The sequence below is a fragment of the Morone saxatilis genome, unplaced genomic scaffold (genome assembly GCF_004916995.1).
Source record: "Morone saxatilis isolate NCDOM2014 unplaced genomic scaffold, NCSU_SB_2.0 Contig12, whole genome shotgun sequence".
Classification (NCBI taxonomy): domain Eukaryota; kingdom Metazoa; phylum Chordata; class Actinopteri; family Moronidae; genus Morone; species Morone saxatilis.
The window spans coordinates 24,812,854-24,817,797 of NW_023339674.1; positions in this window are offsets into that span (position 1 = coordinate 24,812,854).

Below are 4,944 nucleotides of genomic sequence, written 5' to 3' on the forward strand. Positions count from 1 at the left end.
ACACTTTTTCACACCACTGTACAGGAGCTATGATAACCAGTCAGTGCTCACAATGTTATGGCTGATCGGTGTAAAGTATTATTAAAATGGTGAAGGGAAGTAAATAAGATAAAACACATTATATAGATTAACTGAATATTCATTTTAAAACTCTTCCTAAAAGCTCAAAGTGTCTCAAAAGCTGACCCTTTATTCTTTGACTGAACTGCAAGAATGGTGAGTAAATTACTATGCAATGATCAGAGTGATCTTGTTAGGAAAAAATCAATCACATCCTTGAGGTAAGCAGGGGCAATGCCATGGAGACATTAAGACTAAAAGAAGAATCTTCAGATCAATTCTAAGAGACACAGGCAGCCAGTGAGAGGACCTAAGAACAGGAGCCATGTTTTCAGGTTAAGATTGAACACAGTGTCCAATCCACCATTAAGCATTTAAATGTTTTGTATGTAAAATCTTTATTTGCAAAATAACTTGTGACTATATATGACCCCGAAAGTGCTTAGTTTGAGATACCATTATCTGAGGTCGAACAAAGCACAGCAATGTTATTATATGCTTTTTTTAATGTTTTATTTATTTATTTGTTTATTTTAACATAATACAGTCAAATAAATGTAGTAAAGAAAAATGTGCAGTACTTCCAGTGGAGCAAAAGTACAAAGCAGCAGAAAACAGCAATGCTCAAGTAAATGTAATATTCCATATGCATATTATGTATGCAAAGATCAACAAAAAATCTATTTTCAATTTTCAATCACACACTTTCTCACAGGAAGTATGTGAAGCAATAATTATAGCTCCAAAATCATGTTAATTGCTAGGAACTATGCCCTGCCACACCGTAAAATAGACAGGAGAATTATTGCTAATACTTATTTATTTAATAAATAATTAAACTGCCGTGGGCTGCTTTGACAATTTGTTATGACACTTAAGTGGAAAGAGCTTCTGTTGTGGTTGGTGAGCAAGCCACAGACATAAATATCCAGAAAAAAGTTTTATTCAGTGAGTCATTTAGGACAGATTATTTAACAAGACAAAGAAACAGCTGAGATAAAATCTCTTTTAATTGTGACCTGGCCAAGAAGGCAGCAAAGTTTCATATTGAGTGCATGTCGAACAAAATATTACAAAAACTGTACCGGAAATATACCAATTCGATACACACCTTCAAAAGGGTGTTGATAGAGAGGGACTGTATAGAAAAGCACAATTCTTTTCAGACATTACTCCAACAATAGAAAGCAATTTTAGAAGTGTTTTTGACATCACTCGCACCACACAAATGGATAGCTGAGAGCCCCTCTAATCAGCATCCTTAAACAGAATAGCAGCCAGGAAGTGAGATGGGTGTCTCGACATTGGGACCACTCACATTAATTTACACTGCATCGACTCGACTCGCCCTTTTTTGGTCTTCCACTCTCAAAAGTTGTGGATAGTACCTGGTCCTTTTATTGGCATCATCTCAGTCGAGGTTCCATGCAAGCTGACTTGATATCAAAAGGTGAAGATTGGTCAGAGAAAACTCTCTTGTGCACCATGGGACATCCTCTCCTGTTATTAGTCTTTTTTTGTCTTGCTGCCTTCAACCTTTTCTGAAACAATATGTCTCCTTGCTGTCACAAACAGCCACATACCCCAATTATTTTGCATCATTGTACGCCTTTCCAACATCAAGACCGCTGCATATCTTGCTGATTTAACATGACCAAAACACCAAAAATTTTAAATACATAACGTAACATGACAAAAGACACAAGAGGGATACTCCAACCTAAAAAAAGGTTATAGATCTGCTTCCTGAAAAACTCTTACTAAGGTCTTACTGCACCAATTACTGTCAAGTATAATGTAATTTGTCTCCTTTTGCTACTGCATTTAGAAACATTACCAATAAAAAGGTATGTGGAGGTTGGTGTATAACTGGCACTGCTCTAAGTAGAAATGAAAATCTACAGGAAGGAACAGGATGATTCATTCGGAAGCCACAAATGTGACCACAGAGATACAGGCTGTACTGCAATTCAAAAACAGAGAACGAGAAAACACGTTGTAGCCAGGATTAACAGTATTTTAAAAAAAAAAAAAAAACACATTGAAGTACTGTCTTCACTTTAACACGTTACCCTTTGGATTTTTGTTGTTGTGTTTTCCTGTGTCCGATAATCCACAAATAAACTCAATCAATCTATTCTCTTTTTTATTAAGCATGAAAAGCAGTCAAATTCAAATACAATGAATGAATCTAAAATGATTGGTCAGTCCACCACTTTGTCCAGACTGAAATAACTCATCAACTTTGATGAACCCCACCAAGAGGTTGACATAGTACAAAAAAAAGTACGCTCACTGACGTAGTGCTTGTTTTTGCCACTGCCAGGCTCAGTTTGTTATTCTGTGTCTGTCAACATTATGGAGAGTTTCCCTACAGAGGCAGTTTACCCAGAAACTGGCCTGGCTGTGCAAGCTGATTTACTGAACACAAGGAATTTGAACCAAAATGCAGAAATAAAGGCAGAGTGCAGTTCAGATGATTAATGGTGGAAAAATGGTGGTGGAACACAAACTTACAAAACGATGAGGCAGTGGTCCAAAACAGTCAAATACATCCAATAGAAAGTCCACAAACTGAGAAACCATGAGGAAACAGGCTGAAAGCTATGCCAAAAGACAAACTCACAATAAAAAACACAGAAACACAAATACTAAATACACAGGTAAGGAGGAGGATAACAAGACACAGGTGAAAATACTCAGGGCAGGGCAAACAATGGAAACTGGAGTAGACACAGTAGGGGGAGAATTACAAAACCATGACAAACCTAAAACCAAGACAGAAACAGCTGAAATACTGCTATCACTAACCAGACTCCAGACACAAAAATGGTCATTTTAGCTCATAACATCATAACTTCATTCAAAGTGCACAGAAACTAAATAAAACTCACCAAAAAAGCCTTTGTTGTTGATTCCAGTGTTCCAACAATTACCAACTCTTCTTTGGTTGGAATAAATCCTTAATTCACTGACGTAGATAAGAAAAGCAGAAAATGTAATCACTCTACTGTACACACGAAGCAGACTGGCTATGGAAACAAACCACAGAGAGGTAGCATAGCAACACAGGTAGAGGGAGTGTGAAGTCGTTCTCTGCTCATGACAACATGAATCCACCATATTTTTACATAGCGAACAGTTGTTTGCTGCTATATTAATGTTTTAAATCATATATGAAAGCAGGGCACTGAAGTCAGGCCCTCAATATTTTCTGGGAGTTTAAGCAACTTGGGGGTGTATATATATATATATATCTCCCATTCGCTGCATGTATCCCTTCTCTCTGGGGATTGGTGCATTATATGTATATATAAATAATGTAGTAGGGGCAACTCGGGGCAGTGAACCCAAAAACTGAGGGAGTGGCTCCAAACAAATTCCCAGGCAAAACATACAGGAAGCCTACAGTCCAGAAGAGGCGCCATGCCTATGGAACAGCTAAGATACTGCGCAGAACCCTCAAACTCCAGGCCTGCTGGTAGTAGGACCCCGAGCTTTTGAGGATGACACAGATACGCACCCCAAGAGGGTGAGAGGGAAGTTATCTTAAATTGTAGAACACCCCCAAGTTGCTAGGTATGTACGAGGTAAATGCAGAGGTGGTTAGGCACAAGATGAGGCAAGAACAACACTTAATAAAACAGGAACAATGCCAATGCCAATGCCAGGATGATAAAAGCATTTTAAGGGGACCGCCTGATGATTCATGCTCTGGGAGAGAACTGCAAACAGCAAGAACATTTTCCTCTAGCTTGTTGACTGCAAGCTTAAGCTAAAACAAGGTCATTGATTGTACACATAAGTGCAGACACAGAGCACTCAGACACTCACCTTGTGAACCACTGGGCTCTGCAGGATGCAAACAGCATTAGTGTCTCCGTTAGTTGTCTGACTTCAATGCTCTAGCACAGGCAAACTTTAATGTAAAAAAAATTGTTTTACTTCAAATTTCTATGTAATCCATTTCAACAATATTTTCTGAGGTAAAATAACATATCGCATTACAGTGTACAGCAACCTTGCATACAGAAATGACATTTGGAAACCTTCCTGGATTGATATGAAAAATTTAATGTTTTCACATCAAGTGGCAGAAAATGGATGGAGGGCCACCCGGCACCCTATTGCAGGCCAGATCTGACCCGGAGGTCTTATATTGAGTATTACTATTCTAGCACCTGCAAAGATGAGGTGTGGTGTCTCTTAGACACGGGGAGTAGGATAAATCTATGAGAATTATTTTATTTTGAGGTGTACTGGACCATACTTCTTACTTCTGTATCTGCCTGCAGCATTTGTGTTCATCTGCTGTTACGCTATACTTGAATGCTGTATTTGCATTTTAAATCCTCTGTTAAACACTAAATTACCAAATAAGCTTTTAAGCATTTTCTTACACGTAAATGCTTATTCTGTGGAATAATAAGCCAAAAGATGTTGATCTCCACCTCAATATACCATTGTCAAATTCATTTTTGCAACACTTTAAAACAACTAGCGTAAAACTGGATCATCACAGCGTGGATGATTTCTTCTTGAGGTTTAATTTGGTGTGAAATAAGCAGGACTGACAAAACAAATATTTGAGATACAAACATCATGTAAACTCCCACGTCTGTCACTTAGACAGTAAATTACAATGTAATCTCAATATCAAAAACACATCACACACAAATGTTACCGAGAATGTTCTGACCTATTAGTCCTATTAACAGAATTTAAGTGAGTTTTACTGTATAACTGGACACAACTGACAAATTGCTACTCCATAAATACGTTTTATTTTACACCTACACCTAAAGCACAACTCTAATTTCCAGGTGGAATTAAGCAAAAGAACATCAGATTATTTGAATGTATATATGGTAAATGGACCTGTAC